Here is a 22,691-nt window from a genome sequence, read left to right on the forward strand (position 1 = left end):
CTGTTCAATATTGTAATGGAAACTCTAGCCAGAGGTGCAAGAACAAGGAAATGAAAACATTCAAATTGGTAAGGAAAAAGTGAAACCGACTCTAGTTGCATATCTGACTCATTCCATAGAAATTCCAAGATAGTTAGCAAGAAAACTACTGGCATGAATAGATTTGGCAAAGTGACAGGGAGACAAGATTCACATATGAAAATCAGTTGGATTCTTCAGAAAATTCTGAAAGGGAAATAAGGCAAATCATACCATTTACAATCATACCATTTACAATAACTACCAAAAGATAAGGATTTACAATCATACCATTTACAATAACTACCAAAAGATAAAGTGCTTAAGGATACCTAACCAGCAATACGAAAGAGTTATGCACAGAAAACGACAAATACTACTGCACGAAACCCACAGCGACCTACATACATGGAAGAACATAGTGTACTCACAGAGAAGCAAGCTTAGCAGATAACAGACATATTTATTTGGTCAAAAGGAAAGTCAATATACAATCAGGGGGATATCACCACATTATCACTAAGACACAGGAAGACACTGAGAGGTGCACAGAGTTATGGAACAACGGTAAATACTATTACATACACAGTCCTGTAGTATCAGTAACAATGAACAATAATCCATGTGAAGACATTGGGTAGACACCCAAACTGAACAAGTAGGGGTAGGAAATTATACTACACCGTGGTCATACATAGATTTGGCAGAGAATATTTCTACATACATATTTGCATGTGCTCTGCGTATATCTATGTCTACAAAGGGCCTTCAAACATTTGTAGAAAAATGGAATTGAAAGATCATGGGATTTTCCCAAGAACTTGTGGAAGTTCCCTCATTTCGAAGAACAGATGGGGGATGGGGAGGTTTTCATTGTTACGAAGACTTTTCAGTCATAGCCCCAAAAACTTAAGGTAACAAGCCAAGCTTCTCTGGGCTTCAGAAACACAGCTGTGGGTGACAGCTAAATCAATCTGCACGACATAGCTCACAATGAAAGTGTTCTATATCATGACCAGACTCTTAAAAGATGGAAAACAAACATTTCATATGAAACTTTTGGTTGCTCCCTGTCCAGAGCAAACAAGAGTGAAGAAAATTCAGAACTCAAAGAAACAATGAGTCTAATGGAGTAACAGACTGCTTAAACCACGTCTCCACTACTCGGAGACCAGAAGAACTAGACGGTACCTGACTACTGTTACTGGTCACTCTGATCAGGGCCACAGAAAGTCTTGGACGGAATGAGAGAAGATTGTAGAACAAATATAAAGGTCATGAAAAAAAGTCAGACTTAAAAAACCAAGTGCAGGGTCCCGAGGCCGAAAGGAAAACATCCCAGGGGGAGGGAGGGAAAGAAGAGGAGCTGAAATCAAGGGCTCAGGTAGAAAGTAAATGTTTAGAAAATGATGATGGAAGCATATGTACATATATGCTTGGTACAATTGATGGTGAATGCTCTGTGAGCTATAATAGTCCCCCATAAAATGATTTCAAAAAGGGAAAAGGTCAGACTTATTAGTCTGTAAGGTAGGTGTTGTTGGAACCCCTGAAAATGTGGCTCTTCGACCTCTTTCCCATCTGGAACTGAACCCACCCTCGGGGATCACCTTGACACTTAGCAACAGATAGGATTTTAAAGGGATTGATAACGCTCTTGGGGAACATATTTCTCAGAGCAATCAGTCATATGGACAAAAAAACAAGAAAGGAAGGCTTTGCCCCAAACAAAGATCAGAAGGCAGGAAGGGTAGGAAAGGACAAATGGAAATGGGAACTCGAGGAGGAAGTGGGGATAATGCACAGAGGAAGTTTCAACTAATGTTATGGGAGGGAAATTGTATACATTGTTGAATGGAAAACTAATTTACTAAGTAAATGTTCACCGAAACCTAAATATATATATATATATATATATATATATATATACACACACACACACACACACACCATACATCAGTGTTTGCTTTGTATGTTTAGGTTACCTGATGTTGGATACATATGTATTTATGATTATCAAATCTTTTGATTGATTCTTTTATCACTCTGTAATATCCATCTTTCTCTCTTCTGACAGATTTTGACTTAGAATCTACTTTGTTTGATACTCCAGCTCTGTTTGATAAATTTTTGCATGGAATACTTTTTCCATCCTTTCACTTTCAACTTCTTTGTATCCTTGGTGTGAAGAGGTGTCTCTTGTAAACAACACCTATGGACATTTACGTTATACTTTTAATACATACAATGGTCTACGCTTGGAGTCCTGGGGGCCAGTAAGATGCAAGGTGCACCCAGAAGGAACAGAGATGGGAGAAATAGTTTCACCTTTTAGGCTAGAAAGATGGAGGGTTCTCATGGCTGGACCTTTTGGAAGCAAATTACCCGGCTTTTTCTTCTGCGGTGCCTCTGGGTGGGTTCAAAGAGCCAGATGTTTGGTTTGTAGCCAGAGAGGGTCTCAGCTGTTTACATCAGGCAGAGGTGAGCACTGGGGTAAATAATTTAAGCTTGCCTTTAGATTCTAGTATCGACCAATGCACTGGACTAAATGCCTGCTTTCCTTCTGGTGACTGCGCCATTCTTGGCCCAGCACAAGCATCTGAAAGCGCCAGCCAAGGACACAGTGGGGCCCAAGTGGCTCATGAACCTGTCCTCTCCCTTATCTGTCTTGGCTAGAAGCCCATCTATCAAACTTCCAAAGAGAGATGGACTTTCTCAAGAAATGAAAAAGAAACAAGTTCATTCAGATATCCCAGTTAGGTCCTTTAAAAAAGTAAACATACACTTTCCTCTAGTTCTTAAATGCTTCCTCCTCCCCCACCCCCAATATCATGATCCCAATTCGCCCTTGCAAGTCTGGCTAGACCAGAGGATGCACACTGGTACAGATAGGAACTGGAAACACAGGGAATACAGGGAGGACGATCCCTTCAGGACGAGTGGTGTGAGTGGCGATACTGGGAGGGTGGAGGGAGGGTGGGGTGGACAGAGGGAACCCATTACAAGGATCTGCATATAACCTCCTCCCTCAGGGACAGACAACAGAAAAATGGGTGAAGGGAGACATCGGACACAGCAAGATATGATATAGCAATAATAATTTATAAATTATCAAGGGTTCATGAGAGAGGGGGAGTGAGGAGGGAGGGGAAAAAATGAGGACCTGATGCCAGGGGCTTAAGCAGAAAGCAAATGTTTTGGAAACAGTGATGGCAACAAATGTACAAATATGCTTGAAACATATTTGGATGGATGGAAGGATTGTGATAAGAGTTGTATGAGTCCCCAATAAAATGATTAAAAAAATAAAACGTTAACATTTAAAAATGAAAAAAAAAATAGGTAAGTTCCAACAGGTAAACCCTTCTTAGAAATGTGTGTGGGTATGGGTAGTGTGTGTGTTGAGGTGGGGGGATGGGGAGATACCATAGAGTAAAATAAGAATTGAAGAAAAGTCGATCTTCTTTCTCTCTGAAAATGTTCTGTTAAGTTTCAAATGGGTCTATAAGCCTTACTCTTAAGCATGTACTGCATGAAACAAAGGGACCAGTGTGAAAAGACAGCCTTGAACTTCGTTGCTGGAAAGAACTCCTTGAAATGGCTTCCTTAAAGGCCTATGCATTCTGAGTTCAACTGCATTCTCCTTTTAACCAATTTAGGCATTTGTTTTTAATAAGTCTTTACAAAGTAAATGATTCAACCAAGGGCCTCAAAACTGTTTCTGACCAGCAGAATAAGGACTGAATCCAGATGTTTCACATTTTTCTATGTCACAAATCCAAACGCAGAAGCTTTTTGTTTATTGGACATTTATTTAATCCCACTATCTTTCACACTCTTTCTCCAAGAATCCCATTGTCATCTGTGCACCAAAGACATCTATAAGATTATCTGTCATAATATGTCAGCATATTCTCTCTACCAAGTAAGTAAACTGATGCCAAAATGAAATTTCATAATCATATATAACTCATCCATTTATATGAGAATTGACATGAAAAGCTAAGAAAACGTCCTCCTCCTGAAAACTTTAAAGTTCAATGCGTGCTTTGCTTCGTATGCTAACTAGAAGATAAGGAGAGAAATAACTTTCAAAGTTCTCTTTCGGTCCTTTGATCTTTTGATGTCGGCTCTTTGATCACCTAGCTGGCCTGTCGGATTTTGCTTTAAGGACACAGATATTAGAGAAACTAAAAGCAGGGGGCATCCTTAGCTCTCTTAGCCCTGTGGATGAGCTCAGAATGATGCTTTTCCAAACATTATCATGCCCCTAATCACACCTGATCCCATGCTAGAGTTCTACCAATGCCCCAGGAAGCAGACAGTCAGAGAGAACAGGGCGGTGATACCAGTGGCAACAAATCCTCCTGGAAAAGAGAGTACAGTGGTGAAGGTAGAGCTGGCTCGGCTGGTGATGGGATATTTTCAGGTGGGCAAATGACACAGGGAGAGACATTCAATCGCCTCCCTAGATGTTTGCTTTTCATAGAACAAGGCCTGATGAGATATTTGTGAATTGGCAATTATATAAATGAAACTCTCTTTACACGTGGATAATAGTTATTAAGTCAGGCACTGCATTCGGTGCTGCTGGAATTCTCTGTTACGTCTAACAAGAACAGCAGCAGCACCTCCCTAAGGGACTTCTTTTGAACTTACTTTCTCTTTTCACAAATGAGGACACTGAGTCAGAGAGCCCTTGATGCCCACTGGTTCAAGCAAGGTGCAGTATACAGGAAATGTGTGAATCTTTGAACCTAAGAGGGACCATCTTAAGCAGAGACATCTCTGAAGGGTGAAGTTCTGAGCACTTATTTCAGAATGACAGCGTCTTCGCTATAGTCTTTTAATTTTGGTAGAGAATTCAGAGGTATTCTTAAGTTTATACCAAGTCATAGCCAGGTTGGAGGTGACATGGCTGGTGGACACGCATGCAGGTGACCACCCAGCAGTGAAGATACTAGTTACTTTAGCGCAGAAGCTTCAAACCTATTCTAAACCACAAGAGAACAAGACGACATTTTCAACGACGCTACCTTTTGTAAATGACTTCAGGGGTGATATGTCAACATTTCCAGGCCATATAAACATATGAATTCCACTTATTTAAAAGAACATGCTATGGATTTTAGCTGTCAAAGGTAAACCCAGCCATTTTTTATAGGTGTGTCTTCTGGGACAATATTTTTAAGGTTGAAAAAGTACTTTAAATTATTTAATCAGTTTGAAAAATTGGTTTAGATGAATCATTTGACAGCTGCTATTGACTTGTCATTTAGAAGGGGCCTTATGTTAGTATTTAAGTTGTCATATAGACAGCATGTTTGAAATTAAGCATCTTAGATGACGTTACATAGCAAACTTCAGCTTGCTAAATGAAGAATTTATCATCGCCAAGGAAGGAGGGACAGATAGTGGAGAAAAGAAAGGACCATTTTACCTTATGAAATGCGGTGAGTTTCCAACCAGCTTTTTGAGGGGGGAAATGGCTATGAAGTCTGTTGAGAGAAAAAAGGAGCAATTAAAATATAATATACCTATAATATACATTTCTCAATCATTATAATAAACGTTAACTCTTGGCTAGCGTAAACACCATTGCTGTTTCTGGGTGCTGTCGCGTCAATTTTCGACCTCTAGTGAATCCATGTGGGAGATGAACTGCTTTATCGGGTTTCCCAGGCTATAATCTGTATGGTGCAGACGGACAGGTCTTTGTCCCGTGGAGCTGTTGGGTGGACTCACATCGCCAACTGTGCAGTTTGCAGCTGAACACTTAACCACTGAGCTATCCGGGCTCCTTATCCTACCCACGGATATGTGACTTATTTTTAACATTGCTTTTCAGTAGCAACTTGAAGAAATTTCGTGATTCAACCACCCATTCTACAGAAGTGACATATCAGAGTTGTAAGTAGTCACAATTCGTTAGAAACAGCATTCATGTTTCCTATGACCGAAGTGTAGCTTGCTGAAGTTAAGAGACAATTTTTAGTCAGCAGAGCAATTTATTCCTATTTCTTGCATTCCGAGGTCTGTTTTCAAATTCCATGACGCAGTCTGTCTGCTGCGGTTGTTTGTTTGCCTTTAGTGAGTTTTTCCTGTTTGGACGATCAAGCCGCAGGAGGAAATGATGACCCTGTAAAGACGAGTCAGGGGGGCACAGATTTACGGCGTGTGATGGAACGCATGGCGTTTGTGAGGTACAGACCGCGTCTCAGTAAAATGCGCCTTCTGGGTGTGTGACCAGCCTTTCCAGGTAGGGCAGGGATATGGTGTTTCCCTTTGATCAGGCAAAGGACTCCACTCACCCTGAACTCCCCATCACAGCAAGGCGGGGAGACTGAGGGAACCAGGGAGGGGGTCATGGCTTCCCCACTTCCTGCTCACTTTCCAGCGGCACTGGCCAATCCAAGGGGAATGAGAGGCCCACTCGCAGACACATTCCTGGACGGCTTGACCAATATGTCCAGCTGTTCGGGCTTTTCCTCTGTTCTTGGCAGCAAAAAGATGACATCACTGGCCAGGACTGTGCCAAGCACTGCTGGTAGGGTTTGGCACTTTCGAGCCACCCAGCTTCACATCCGCTCAGGGACAAGGTTAGTGGGCCGTCATCCCCTCCCACCACACCCGGTCCTGGATGAAGCTCCATTACCGCTCCTGCTCCTCCCAGCCACTCTAAGCAAGCCTGGAAAGGTCTGACCTTTGAATGCTAAGCACGAACTTGCCTTTCTTTCATTGCGCCTAGCGCCCCTCTCATGCTCAAGCCACGGAGAGTGTCCTGCAGACGAGACCTGGCCCAGAAAGTCTTATAGTCAAAGTCAAGAACTGTAAAGGGTTGTGTGAGGATTGTAACCTCCATTGGGCCAAGTATATTCTACAGTCGTTAATGCTAGAAAAGGCACGGTGACCCCGTAGCTAGTTTGCCAAGTGCTTTCTCCTTAAGAATTTATGGCCAGCCACTGTTTCTCAGCTGAGCAGGGCAAGATACCCGCAGAATTCAACTTGTTTGCTTGCCTGGGCTAGAAATTCAGGAACTCCCAGACACTGAACTCTGGTCTAGAACAAATACGTTAGGCCTGTATCTGTGAACACGAGCCTGCTCTTTTCCTTTATTGAAAACATCTCATCTGTAACTATTTCTTGAGCTTTGGGGTCGGGACTAAAAGAAGTGCTTACAATGCAAACAAGACCTGCACGTGTGACACAGACACCACGAGAGAGGAGACTGGGAAGCACAACTGTGCCGGACGCATACAGGATGTCAGAGCTCAGGGCGCGGGGACAACTCTAGGAAGGAAGCGATTCAGGCAGGGCTTAGAAGATGTGCAGGCTTTATAGAAAAAGATAGATTGTCTCATTTCACTTTGGAAAATAAATTACCAAAGCATCGGAATATACAATTTATTCTCACTCACGAAGTGTTAGACTGGAGGAGTCTGCATGTCTCAAATGGCGACCAGAGGTACAAGCGGCCACAGTACCTTTACACATTTCATTTGACCTACGGTAATTTTACATACTTTTAAAATTAGTTGCCAACATTCGTAAGTTGGAAGGCTTTGCATATTCGGAAAAACAAACAAACTAGATTCATGCTTTCTCTTTAAAAAGTGGGCAGTCTGTCCAAACTTAGCCTACGTGTCTGCAGAGAAACCATGAGCCAGTGCTGAGTCCCGTCTGCCACTTATTGGATGGGGCCCTAGCTGTCAGATTTTCAAACACGCACCCCCCGCTCCCTTCTCCCCAGCTTCCTATTGCTTCTCCCCCATAGCCAGCTAGACTCGTGTGTCACCTGTCTGTGGGCATTTGGGTTTCTAGTTCTCACTGTCCATTATTAACAAAGCCTTCAGCACAGAGAGGCTGGGGCAAACACAACAACCTCATCAAAATGACAACATGAGGGCCTGGGCTGGCAGTGTCCCTTTTGCCATTAGATGCAGCTCCCACAGAGAGGGACGCGCGTTAGTGTGGTTCCCAGGGCAAACAGGAAAGCCAGACTCAAACTCCACAGAGGTGAGTTGCCAGCTTTCTGTTAGTGTGGAAATCCAGGCCCACTGGAAACTCTTTTCCTTGTCTTCATTTAAGAAGACCACGAAGAGCCACATTTTCTGTCTGAACATTTGGATTGATAAAGCAGATAAATTGAGGTTGATGCCCCTCCCCCAAATTTACCAATTTTACTCAGAGAATTATATAAATATATTTGAAATATAGTTAAATATACCTCGAATGCTTTGGCAGCACTGAGCGTCTTATAGAGCGAAGCACATCTATATGAGTATTTATTGTGGAAAATCAATTCTTTATTGTCTGCTCTGAGGAAATGTATGGAGCATCCAAAAGATTAGGCTGTGAAAACAGCATTGATTATTATGCTTGGAAAGGGTGTTCATACCAGTAATAGGATAGTCATTCATTTGTTCATTGCATAATCCCAAATGTATGTATTTATTTAGCCCAGTGAGATCTACCTTGGCACTTCCTCTAAGCACCCTGTGAACTTGGACGATCCTTAAGCCTCTCCTGGGTTGGGCTCTTCAGAAGGAACCATGTTAAATGATCTCTAAGTCCCCTACAGATGGAAAAAGCCTCGCTTTCAGATAAAAGCGTCTGGGATAAAGAGAGACCAATTTGTTGTGGCTTACCTGTTGATCTGCAATGTCTTCTCTCTGACTAGCTCTCTCCAGCTGATGCGTGCAGCTCAAACACAGGACTGATAAGCAGAGCAGTAAGGAGACACTGGTTTTAAATTCTTCAGTTTGCCTTAGCTATTCTATGATTAAAAGCAAGTTTCCATTTCTTCTGACATCCACTTTGATCTTTTCTTTCTTTTAAGTGACCTGCTTTGGTCAGTTATGATAATATTGATGGAACTTTGGTGGCATAATGGTTACATATTAGGCTGCTAACCCTAAGGTCAGCAGTTCAAAACCACCAACCACCAGCTATTTCATGGTAAAAAGATGGGCTTTCTATTCCTGCAAAGAGTTACAGTCTTGGAAACGCACAGGGATAGTTCTACCCAGTGCTATGGGGTCATTATGGGTCGGCAGCAACTTGATGGCAGTGGGTTTGGGGATTTGTTGTTGTTGCTGGTCTTTCCTTTGGCGTCAATAAGACAAATCTGCTCTTGAAATGTTCGTGAAATTCAGGTGGAACATACGTAAGGTTGTATTTTGCCTCTTGTGAATTTCTTTTCATTTCCTTCAGCTTCGATAAGAACTTACATATGAGTAATGGATGGCATGTTCCACAGTCAAGCCCTGGCTTGGTTTTAGTGGCTGATATCGAACTTTTCCATCTTCTCTTCTGACAGAGGGAGTCAATTTGATTTCTGTGTGTTCTATTTGGAGAAGTCCATGTATGTTGTTGCGTTCTATGTTGCTGAAAAAAGGTATATCAAATGAAGAAGTTGTTCAAGAGTTTATCATACAGTCTCAGTTTTGTTTCTATCACCAAGACCATAGTTCCCAACTACTATTTCTCCCTCTTTGCTTCTGACTTTGGCATTCCAATTGCAGCAATCATCCACGCATTTTGATTGCAGTGATCGATTTCAGACTAAAGCTCCTGCTGGAGGCCTTTATTTTCTTCATCCTAGCTTGAGTGGTGGATGCATGCATTTGATTAATAGTTGTACTGACCAGATGTTCTTGTATGTGGATAGATATTATCCTATCATAGACTGTGTTGTACTGCAAGATAGATCTTGAAATGTCTTTTTTCATGATGTCTTTCTTGATTCTATCAATCCTGGCAAAGTAAACTATATGATTTTCTGATTCAAAATGGTCAATACCAATCCTTGGGGGTTAATGTGGCATTAATCCTTCTAAAATAGATTAGCATCAGATGATAAATTCCTAGAAATGGAATTCCTTCTCATTCCCGAATTTTCCACTAAAATGTGCTGAACTGAGCTCAATAACTATAGTCTAGATAAGGTCACCACCTCTCCAGTGGCCAATCATTGGTCTTCAAACACAAGTTGAATGACTTCTGGAACAAAGCTTGTCATTGATTGACATTTCACCTTTTTTGAAATGAAAAAAAACACTTGTACACGTGAGTTTTTCCCATAGAGCTGTCCTTGGAAGCTGTGTTCGACATCACAACAGTTTCTGCGGCATTTTTCCCAAACAGGAAACAAACTTTCACAGCCTGTGCACACTGTTATCTTAAATCAGCCATCACAAAAAATGAGGATCAAGTGAAACTGCTTTTATGAAAAAAATTCACTGTGACCAGAGGGACCCTTCCCAGGCGATGCCGCTGGGCGCACTGACTTAGAGCAGGCTGTTGGATGCTCTCTTGAGGGAAAAATGTGTGCTGTGAAAGCTCCATTCAGGGAGGTTTTTCTGTGGGTTTTTTTTTGGGGGGGGGGTACCTTCTCATGTGTTCAAACTATTAATTTTACATGAAAGTGTTATCCTCTACTGGATGCATTCTGTTATTTTCTAATTCATTCTGTTCCATGTCATTCTGTTTCACTTTCTAAAATTGTTGGTCAAAACACACACAACAAAAATTTCAATCTTTTGATCCTCAGTTTGAATAATCCAAGGCTAAAGAACAATGAACAACAGCTCACTGTGGCACATAAAGTTAAAATAACTAACAATTTGGACATAGAACCTATCCTCTTTTAATTAATATAATTAAGGTTTTTAAAATAATTGTACAATATAAATGCCATTTATTCTACATTGCTTTCTAAAAGAAGACAGCATGTTTGGGAGCATTACATCTGTAGACTTGAGCTATTTACGTAGAATATATTGAAAGTCAAATATAAAGGCCACACACATTGCTTCGCACCAGCAGGTGCTAGAATCTAGGAATGAGTGATTTTTTTTTCTTTCTGACCAACAGGGATACAACGCCATTCAACCAATTAGTACTCAATAATGTCACCTTCATTCAATGCATGCTCATAACCCAAACTCAGGAATACCACCTTAGCAGTAACTCAGATCAACTGAAAATATGGATTTTCTATGTTGTTTTTTTTTGCCTAAAAATAAGCTATGATCTTTCCCATGATAAAATCAGCTTATTATAGAAAAGAATGTGACACAGACAAATGGATCATTTTGACATTCTCAACAAAGTGTGCTTCTGGAGCTGTGCTGCGCTCCCAGCCTCTCCTTCCGTCTTTGTTAGTGGAGGGGGTTGGACTAGATCTTCAGGTTTTCTGCCTGCCTAGGCACTCTCCCATCCTTGGTGATTCATTTAAGCAAAACAACAATTACAACTACTACTACCACCATTATCACCACCATCACCACCATCAAAATAACTCTGCTTGTTTCTGAAGTCTGAAAGTGAAGAGAGTTGTTTCTTTTTAATATTTAAAAATAAACCCCAAACCACCACTGGGCAGAGAGCCTAGGGAGTAAGCCTCATCTCACACCATCGGGTCTTGGTACTCAAATCCAGGGGGGACATTTGGTGCTGCTCCAGCCGCCTCTGGAAAGTACCCAGAGCTCAACTAGAGCTGCTTCCAGATGGGTCACCCTGATACCTGACAAGTTTGAAACGACTGTCACAACCCTTTGAGAAGTCATTTCACTTTGGGGAAAAATCTGTAACTTGGACATTTAATTTGCATTATTCTGGAAGTTGCCAGACTTGTCCTGCCAGACATTAGTGTCAAGAACTTTCCTCTCCCTTGGCTCCACCTCTTCTTTCTGTGTGCAGAGCAGAACAAAGGGAGGAGGCCCCAAGGCAGTGTCATGGCAGGAGCCAAACGGAGGGCTGGGTATTGAATGAATGATGGCTTTGGAATAATAAAAGCTATTCCAGCGGAAGCCTTCAATCACGATGTTTATTGACTTGACAAGCAGAAATGAATCCAAGTTTGCTAGCGCCTCCTGGGAAGCCAGGTGACATGAGCGGTGCTGCCATTCTTCCTTCCATGAGACAAAGATCATTTCCTCTGGTTTTTGTTCCACACACACATATTTCCTTATGCTTTTCGTTAAGAAAGTAAATGTCATATATGTTGAAAAACTTCTGTCAGTTAAGAGACATGATACCGGATTTTAGCAAATACAAGCTCCTAAATGCTTATCTAAACATTTACTTTCCCTTAGGGTTGGAAGAAAGCTTTTGAAAAGGGTCTTTTGAAAAGGCTCTGTGACCCTTCTCCCTAAGGCTGTTGTTCAGTTCTTTAGAGAAAAGTTGCCAATTATATCTGGAAACCACTGACTATTCTGAGGTCCTGCTGTCGGTGATCTCTCTCTCTGTCAATAGTGTCCTTCCTCTGCTCTCGCTCCTCAGAACTCTCAGCTCAAACTGGAGGCTGCTCAATGTCCCAGGGTTCCTACGGTGGCTCTATATTTCTAACTCTCTTCTCAGAGGAACCCATTTCTTTGGTGTCTTGGTGGGGGGAGTGCGGGGAAGCTGTTTACTCCTTAGGCCAACAGGCAGGACCACCACCTTCCACGGTCATGGCCCGTGGGAGAACGCTGGTGTCTCAGCCATGGGAGCTGATGAAGCACTGACTGAGATAATCTTGCCGCCTGAGCTGAATGGACACTTGTCTTCTGTTGCCCGACTGCAGGAGGTAGCAGACTGCAAACTTATCAGTGACTTCATGTTCCCAGCCTCACCCTCCCCTCTCATCTATGAATAACTTAGCTGATGCATCACTGCTTCTTTGTAAACTTTCAAATTGTGATCTGTGTCTCTGTGTGGAAACTTGTCACATGTTGCAGGCTGCATGCATGGGGACTATTTACACCGGCCCCTAATAAAGCTCTGGACACTGGAGTGCCTATATTGCAGGGGCTCCTGCACCCTAACTTTGGGCTATTCCTTTTGTATAAAAGTTTTCTCCTGCAGGTCGTACCCTCTCAAACCCATTCGGGCTATAAGATAAAAGCCGGTCTCTACATTATCTTACAGTGTCTCAGCACATGAGTCATAAAAAAGAGATTTTTGTCAAAAGTCAGGTTATACCAATTTCTACCCAAATCCATTATTGTAGAGCGCAAACTGAGGTCCTCGAGCTTGAAAGACAAGTAGAAGATAACGGCGATGCTTCAAGGATAAAGACGGAAGGCAAATGCAATTTCTCTAATTTTAGGGAGAAGACCAGGCAAGTTGAGGGATGTAACTGCTGATGAGTGAGTAGAGAGATGAGTAGCGAGCAGGGAGACACTGTGTGGAGATGATTGTTAACAATGAGCACGGAGAGAAAGGCTTGTGGAAGAATTAGATCTCCACTGTGGGATATGGATGTGTTATTGGAAAATAGTTAACAGAACTATAATACACGAGAAACCAAGATAACTTCGATGGGAACTTTCCATATTAAAAAGTTTCTAAATGGATTATAGAACAAGTATTTGTAAGAGATCAAGGAAATTATAACCTAGGAAGTTTATGACTTGCAATTGCAGTTATTTATCTTGTGGGAATTACAGCAAGAACTTTATGAAACCCATAAGCTCAAAGCCCTGGTGGTGATGTGCTTACATGTTGGGCTGTGATTTGCCATGGATGAGGTTCAAAACCACCAGCAGCTCCAAGGGAGAAAGACAGGGCTTTCTCCTCCTGTAGCAGTTACAGTCTCAGAAACCCACAGGGGCAGTTCTCCCTCGACCTACAGGGTCTCTATGAGTCAGGATTGACTCAATGACAACGAGTTGGGGTTTGGGGCAGTGATAAGTTAGGATAATAATAAAATTTTAATATCAACGAATACACCCACACTTTCCCAGGATTATGATATCAAGTATTTTCAAAAGCCACGAGCATCATCCTAGACGTTAAGCACGCTCCTTCTCGTCTGCTTCTTGATCACCCATTGTCTTATAGATACATTATTTACTCTGAGTCGCACTGCAACCACAGCTGCTTTTTCTACTGTGGCCCTAGGTTTTGATAGTTGTGCCCGGTATCAATGAGGCAATCTGAAAACACATTTAATGCATAAATAAACATTCTAGGAAACATTAAGAATTGGGATATTTTTTCTTCTTGAGCCTGGACTTCAACACAGTAATTCTATTTTTGTAAAAGTGATCCTATGTCAAGTTAGGTCAGCAACATTATGCGATTTCCCCTGGTTCTCTCGGGCTTGTCACTCTGTGGGAGGAGCTAGTCACTATATAACTGTTATTCTGAGACTGTCACGCTGCAGGGCAACTAGTAAGACTTCAGCTAACTGCCTTAGCTGGGATCCCAGTGCACAGCCAGCATCGACTGGCCAGTGTGAGGAGGAAGCCTTCAGCCAGTTTTATCTCAGCCACTAAGTCAGTAACCCAGCTTTTGCGTGTCCTTGACTGAAGTCCCAGACGTCGTGAGACCGATACCAGTCACCCTGTGTGCCCGGCCCTAATTCCTGACCAATGGAGAACTCTGGAGGGTAAAGGAGAGTTGCTTCATGCCACTAAGTTTCAGGGTGGTTTATTGTGCAGTGAGAGTGAGTGAACAATGGATCCATGTTTACCATATAAAACTTCTGTTTCTTAGTTCATTTCATGCTCAATTCCATCCCACGGGTAGACTCTGTGTTACAGGAAGGCCTTTGCTGTGGTCAAGTCTGTTTTTAGTGCTCTGTTTCCCAGGTCATTGTGATGTAGCCACTCAACAGAAACCGCATTTGGGAAAGGCGAGGAGGGCAGTATAGGAAGACAATGACTTGGGTGCTGCGTGACCAGAAGTGACATGGGGAAACTTTAGCTGGGTGAACACTTCGGGTGTCTTCTACAGTCATCAAGCATGGTTAACATCCTGTTTCTACTCAGCTTGAACACTTGACCACTTTTTGAGATTACTTCTCCGGGTTGCATGTACTTGAACCAGCTTGACCAGGCCAGGGGCTACTTCTGTTGCCATCCCTACATGATGAACAGCATCGTGCCGACCTCCTGTCCAGAGATGTTTCTGTCTACCTGGTGAAATGAAGATCTAATCTCCTGATCTGCTTCCTTGGGTCCCGAGATCCGGGCAATCTCTGGGAAATACTTGTTATGCTTAAGAAAACATGCAGACATGGGGAAGGGTCAGGGCAACTATGGAGAAGTTGGTGATCAATACCTATTTTGTAGGGCCCCTTGTTTCCTCAAATTGCCATCTAGAAATTGAAGGAGTGAGTTTGATAGGTAGGGAAAAAAGCCCGAGTCGACATGGATTTGCCCAAGTTCTATAGGATAGAAAATAAACTGAATTGGCAGTGCAAGAAATGTAATTTTATACACTGACTCAACCAAGATCATGTTGCAAGATCATTCTTCCTCAGAAAGGTAAACTAGGTGTGTATGCTGCTGTTCGGTGTTATTGGGTCAGTTTCCACTCGGAGCAACTCTTGATAACTGAGTGATCCAATGCCGGCCTTACAATCACCGCTACGTGTGAGCTTGTGGTTGCAGCCACGGTGTCAATCCATGTCCCTGAGGGCCTTCCTCTTTCACGGGTCCTCTGCTTTACTGTCCTTCTCTAGCAACGGGTTCATCGTGCTAAGATACCTAAGTTTCTTGAGACAAAATCTCACCAGCCTCACTTCTAAGAAGCATTCTGGCTGTACTTCTTCCAAGACAGATTTCCTCCTTTTTCCTGGCAGTATATTTTTTTACTAACATCATAATTTAAATACATAAATTCTTCTTCAGTCTTCTTTAGTCATTACCTATCTTTCACATGACTGAAAATACCATGGCTTATGTTAGGTGCACTTTAGTCCTCGGAGTGACATCTTTGGTTTCAGATACTTTTATGCAGTCTTTTGCATCAGATTTCCCTAATGTAATATGTCATTTGATATCTTGACTGCTGTGTCCATAGGTGTTAATTACGAACCCAAGTAAAATTAAACTCTTGATGAATTTCCCCCCCATTTCTCATGACATTGTCTATTGGTTTTGTTGTGAGAAATTTCGTTTCCTCTGTGCTGAGGCATAATCCATATTGATCTTTGCTGTTCATCAGTAAGAGCTTCAAGTATTCTTTGCTTTTAGCAAGTAAAGTTGTGTCACCTGCCTAGCACAGGTTGTTCTGGTGTCTTCTTCACTCACGATGCCATGTTTACCTGCTCAGCATACAAATAAGTCTAGGGAAAGAATACAACCCGGAGGCACACCTTTCCTGATTTTAAACTATACAGTGCTCTCTTTCAATGACTGCATCTTGGTCTGTGTAATCTCAAAATTCACTACCATTGAGTCAATCCACACACACAGTCACCCTGTAGGGCAGAATAGCCTTTGTCTGTTTCTAGCCTGAACCTCTGGCAGCTCTCTGTCAATGTGCTGCTGCAACCATTGTTGAATGATCTTCAGGAACATTTTACTTGCATGTAATTTCAATGAGACTGTTCTATAGTTCGAAATTCTGTTGGGTCATCTTTCTTTGGAATGGGTATAAATATGGATCTTTTCCCGTCAGGTGGCCAAGTAGTTGTCTTCCAAATTTCCTGGCATAGTTGATTGGGTGCTGCTAGGACTTCATTAGTTTGCTGTAACATTTCCACGAGCACTCTGTTAGTCTCTGGGGCCTGTGTTTGGCTCATGCTTTCAGCGCAGCTTCTTCCTTTAGTGCTACTCTTGTCTGTGTGCTACCTCTTGATGTGGTCGCATGCTGACTGGTTCTTTTAGGTACACCGACTGCGTATTCTTTCCACCCTTTAGTGGGGCTTCCTGTACCATTCACTATTTTACCCATAGACTCTTTCAATGTTACAACTTGGGGCTTGACATTCTTCTTCAGTTTAAGATATGCTTAGTGCATTTTTCCTTTTTGGTCTTCTAACTCTAAGTCTTTGTACATTTGATTAAACTATTTCACTTCGTGTTCGAAATTTCTATTCAGCTCTTTAAATTCATTATTTCTTCCACGTGCCTTAATGACTCTACAATTAAGAGCAAGTTTCAGAGCCTCTTCTGACATTCACTCTGATCTTTTGTCTTTTCTGTCTTTGTATGATGTTCTTGCTGTCCTCCTCCAGCTGTTCAAGTCCTTCTGCCACTAGTGTGGAGCATACAAAATCTGTCATTGAGATGTTCTCAGATTGGGGTGGGATAAGATCCAGGTTGTATTTTACTGTTGTCCAAATACAACCTAGAAAACTGCAATAAAGGGTGACTATAGATCAGAATTGACTTAATGGCAGGGGGCTATTTGTTTTTGGTTTTGGTATTAACCTAAACATTGGTTATTTGAGACCACCCAGTGACACCATGGATGAAAATGCTGGCAATCTGCTTAGAGCCAAGAAAACTCGGTACTCAATTTCTATGTGGTAGGCAACATGTGAGATCGTCAAAATGAACTCTGTATCTATGAGTTTGTTTTCGTTATTGATGATTTCTGACAATAAGATCATGAATTGAAGTCTTTTGTTATGGAGGAACCATGCATGATTCTGGAATGTCAAGAGATGCATGGGAGGATAGGTCAGGGGAAAATGTGGGAAGGGTCTCTTTGGGGGGGACTCTGGATACTTAAAGAAGAGGGGTACCAGGGGAAGGTGATAAGAAGTTACCTGACCACTTGGCCCGTATGCCAAGCTCTCCCAGGACTGCAACCATCTTCCTGCTGCCTCTGCCACCCTGCTGCCTGCTTGTGCAAATGTGGCTCGTGTCTGCTATTACCACGCTATTCAAGGTAAGTTCTCCAGATAAACAGGTAGGACACCGAGATGAAGGCTCTTCCCTTAAGTGTCCTTAACTAAGAAAATTCCAGGAAGTACAAAATTAAATGTAATGTGTTAGGCAATGTTCATTTAATTATATCAGGCCAGTCTTGATCTTGCTATTTCTAGATTGTGCTACAGAAAATAGCAATGCAAACCATCGATCAACTAGAATTTTCCCCTGCCTGTAAGTGCATTACAGATCGTTAACATCTACAATAGTGGGAGATAGAAAATGATTATAAAACACAGTGCGAGCATCCCAATACAGAAGAACTTCAAAATATAAAGACAAAAGGCTAACCAAATGTCACCAAGGCACGGGAATGAAAAGTTAATCAACTACTACTTATAATGAATAGACTCTAAATAAGACTGGAAACAGCTTCGTTAAATAATCTAGTTCATTCTACCTAAAAATATTCATGTGTTCAGATCTGCTCCTTAACGACTTACAGAAAGGTGTTTCTAACACATTGTCCAACCATTTCCCCCTCTCAGATTTAGGAAAGTAGCTAAACAGATTGCAGGAAATATATGTGCAGAAAGAAAACATTAGTTAGTTGTTCTTGACTAGAAAAAGATCAATAAAGGAGACATTAAAGGATCAGAGGCAGGTACTAAGGGTTCTGAATTTGCAGGGTCCAAACCATCACAACAAATAACCCCCTGTTGTCAAGTTGATTCCAACTCATCGTGAGAGCAGAACATCTAAGGTGAACTGGGTAACAAAGGAAGTAATTGGAATAGAGGAGGCAGGTTGGTGGAGGAGAATGGTGATGTGAAGGAGGAAACATAATGTAGTATGTTTGTTGTGTGATGGCTGAGAACCACCTGCATATCGGGTTTAAAAAGAAAACCAGAGGGAAATTGAGAAAGAAAGAAGAAAAAACCTGGAACATGCCACCAAGTCTTCTAATTGGATCGGTCAAGAATAGGTCCTAAGGTTTTGTACATTAATATGTAAGGTAGGTGTGTTGGATGCAGTTTATTCAAGGACCACCCTTTGAGAAACACCCATCCAGATGCTTGTTAAAGTCTTGCAGAAGAGGTCTAAAATTGTATTTTCTTACTGGATTACAGAGGCTATTTCTTTTCTTAGTGAGAGTTTGTATATACAGAGTAGGTACCAAACCCAAAGAAATATGATTTGCCACACGGCGTTTATTCACAACTTTCTCTTATCCAGCCATTTCAAATGCTTTAGAGGAGACAAAAAGAACAGGCAAATCCACACACTATACTCATAAAATAACACTTTGTTCTAACAATTCCACAGTCTGAGTTGCTCACCTTCCCAGCACGGTCACTGAAGACAATGGTTGCATAAGCAAATGTGGTGAAGAAAGTTGATGGTACTTGGCTATCAAAAGATACAGCATCTGGGGTCTTAAAGGCATGAAGATAAGCACGCAGCCATCTAGCTGAGAAACAACAAAGGCCACATGGAAGAAACACACCAGCCTGTCCCAACACGATCTTGCTGAAGACAAAGCAGATGCATAAGCAAATGTGGTGACGAAAGCTGATGGTGCTCGGCTATCAAAAGATATAGCATCCGGGGTCCTAAAGGCTTGAAGATAAACAGGCAGCCATCTAACTGAGAAAAAACAAAGAAGAAGCACACCGGCCTGTGTGATCATGAAGCATTGAAGGGATCAGGTATCAGACATCAAAGACCAAAAAAAAAAAAAAAAAAAAAATCATGCCATTGTGAATGAGGGGGAGTGCGGAATGGGGGCCCAGGGCCCATCTGTGGGCAATTGGACATCCCCTTGCAGAAGGGCTGTGGGGAGGAGATGAGTCAGTCAGGGTGCAGTGTAGCAATGATGAAACATACATTTTTCCTCTAGTTCTTGAATGCTGCCTCCCACCCCACCCCACCCAGCATCATGATCCCAATTCTACCTTACAAATCTGGCTGGACCGGAGGATGTACACTGGTACATGTGGAAAATGGAAACACGGGGAATCCGGGAGAGATGAACCCCTCAGGGCCAGTGGTGAGAATAGCTATACCGGGAGGGAGGAGGGAGAGTGAGGGAGAAAGGGGGAACAGATTACAAGGATCTACATATAACCTCCTCCCTAGTGAACGGACAGCAGAGAAGTGGGTGAAGGGAGACGCTGGACAGTGTAAGACATGATAAAATAATAATTTATAAATTATCAAGGGTTCATGAGGGAGGGGGAGTGGGGAAGGAGGGGCAAAATGAGGAACTGATACCAAGGGCTCAAGTAGAAAGCAAATGTTTTGTGAACGATGAGGGAAACAAAAGTACAAAAGTGCTTGACACAATGGATGTATGTGTGGATTGTGATAAGAGTTGTATAAGCCCCCAATAAAATGATTTAATTATTTAAAAAACAAACAAAAACCTTCTCAGGGTCTTGCTTAGAGCTTATGTAGTTTTGCTTAGAAATGTTGAAAAACTTAGTTATTTGGTTTCCTGATCCATAGCAGCTAAAAATTATAAAATTTAGCAAAGAGAGGTGCAATAGGGGTGAGATAGTTAAGGTTTATCATGCCAATCTGGCCGATAAACACATGTGGGATTAATTGAAGGGCAGAGAGATAAATGGCTTGGTGAGCCTCACCCTTCTGGTTCTCTGGTCTCTTGTTCTCTGATGGTTGGACCAGTGTGTGGCTGCCTCAGATGGCAAGGCTCACTTCCTGGGAGACATCCCTGAGGAGAAGCCGCATGGACTTACCCTGATGCAGCCCTGGGTGCTGGAGCAGCTGAGTGGAGACCCCTGCCAGCGCTGAGATGCTTACACTGCCACTGGATTCAAAGACTTTCTACTCACTGGCCTGTGATCCTTCTGCATTCGGCGTCATTGCATGTATTTTGTGAGTTTGAGGAGGACTTTGTAGATCAGTGTAAGCCCACACGTTGGACTTATGGGCTTGGACTGGACTGGGTTCGGATACTTTCTGAATGTATATGTACCCTATATACGTATATGACTTTCTGTGGATTTGTTTTCCTAGTTTACCCAGACTAACACAAAGGGGGCACAAAGGGTGGACACTGATCCTACAGGGACAAATAAACAATAATAAGAAATGACATTTAGCAATCAGGCAGTACAGTATATGATAAGCAGATAAAAGAACCCATTTAGAGGGAAGGCACATTTCCCCCCAAATGATTAATAATACCTCAAGATGTTATCAAGACATCATAGTACCTTATAGTAATTCAAGATATCCATAGTGATGCCCCATAAGTAAATAAAAATGGTAAAATTATTTTGATTAAAAAATCCCTGAATTTATGACATTTTCAAAGGGATGGCTAAGAGTGTCAGTCTGGGTTTTCTATGTTATATATTCAGTTAATTTGTTTATTTATTACATTCTTACAGCACTCAAGGCATGATGCTAAGTAATAAGGATGGAATAATGTGAAAAGCAATATGTGGCAGTCTGGAAACGCAAGCGTCTGGGTCGAGACTGAAGATTAACGCCAGCACACGGCAGCCACAGGAATGGATGTTTCGGTCAAGTTGAGAGATTATTTGGAGGATGGGAGAGAAGGGCAGCTCGGGACAGGCTGAGGTGGCAACCTCACACCCTAGTGGGAAGATCAGGCCTTACTATGCTGCATACAGGGTATATAGTAGTCCTCACAACTACTAAACGGAATGTAAATTTGGAAGTGTGAACTTAATTATGGAATAAATCTGCTTTGTAACATCAGCTTATTTAATGTTTCCTGCCCAAAGACTTGGCTTAAATGCATAATAGAAACAAAGATAAGAATTCCTGGGAAAAAATAAGCTTGGCTGAGCCTTGGTCTTAGAAAGCAATGAAGCAAACACCATCACAGAACTGATTGTAGCACGTAAGGTAGAACTCTGATCACCTATTCATTATGTAACATTGTGCTGCTATCGAATGTGTTGCCACTTGTCATGAAAGAGAAATATCTTCTAACTATTCAATGAATGAGATGAAAAATAAATACCAGGTGTTAAGGAAGTACATAAATCTGTTAAGTGACCCAGAACTTCCCTAAGTGACCATGGATGTGTTTGAGTGAGAAGAAAGTGGTCATCAAGACGATGTATTTTGCGGTTTCTCTGATTTCCTGTCAACTCGCTTGCTGAGTTTTAAAGTCAGTTGTTGTCGGGAACCATCCAACAGAACAACACCCTGCACCGTCCTCACACGTGTTCTTCCGCGTGAGCCCATGATTTCAGTCACGGGGTCAATCCATTTCTTTGAGAGTCTTCCTCTCTTTCATTGCCACATGGTGTTTTGCCAGGCACTGGTCTCTCCTGAAAACCTGTCCAGAATATGTGAAGCCAAGTCCTGCCATCCTTGCTTGTAAGGAGAAGTCTGGCTGTACTTCTTCCAAGACAGATTGGTGTTCTTTTGGCGGTCCACGGGACTTTCAATACTCTTTGCCAGCACCGTAATACAAATGCATTGGTTCTTCTCCAGTCTTCCTTATTCCCTGTCCAACCCCCACATGCATACGAGGCAACTGGAAATACCAGAGCTCGGGTCAGGCGCACTTTAGCCCTCCAGGAGACATTCTTGCTCTGCAGCACTTTACATAGGTCTCGGAAGCAGATTTTTCCCAACGCAATGTATTGTTTGACCTACTGACTTCTGCTTTCATGAGTATTGATTGTGGATCTAAACAAGCTGAAGTCATTGGCAACTTCAATCTTTTCTCCATTTGTATATACTTGGGAGCTAAAAAGATGGATATGGTATTTTGCCCTTTCTTTTAAGGCATTTCCGAGTGGCTGAGGCATGTACAAATAGTGACAGTGAAAGATGGGAGGTGTTTATCTAGTGCCTTTTCAGATCTTTTGGTCCAATCTTCACATCATGTAAAGGACCATGAACCTTACACAGACTGAGCACAACCTCCTATCAGGCTGCCAACAACTTAATCGTAGTAGCTTTTCCTAAACAATTCAATACTATTTAGCTGATGCCTTGTTAACCGGGAACATATCATAGCAAGATCTAAAGCAACTTATTTATAAACCTAAAACCAAACCAGTTACCTTT

General features: G+C 42.1%; 1 protein-coding gene across 1 annotated transcript in view; it reads right to left on the reverse strand.

Annotated features, from left to right (window-relative positions):
- Nucleotides 1-22,691, reverse strand: part of FRMD6 (FERM domain containing 6) — a 252,187-nt gene that overhangs the window by 159,249 nt on the left and 70,247 nt on the right. The window contains exon 2 of the mRNA XM_075530974.1: nucleotides 5,459-5,516. The gene's annotated coding sequence lies outside the window, so the exon portion shown is untranslated. The remainder of the gene's footprint in view (nucleotides 1-5,458; nucleotides 5,517-22,691) is intronic.

Source organism: Tenrec ecaudatus, chromosome 14 (assembly GCF_050624435.1).
Source record: "Tenrec ecaudatus isolate mTenEca1 chromosome 14, mTenEca1.hap1, whole genome shotgun sequence".
NCBI lineage: Eukaryota > Metazoa > Chordata > Mammalia > Afrosoricida > Tenrecidae > Tenrec > Tenrec ecaudatus.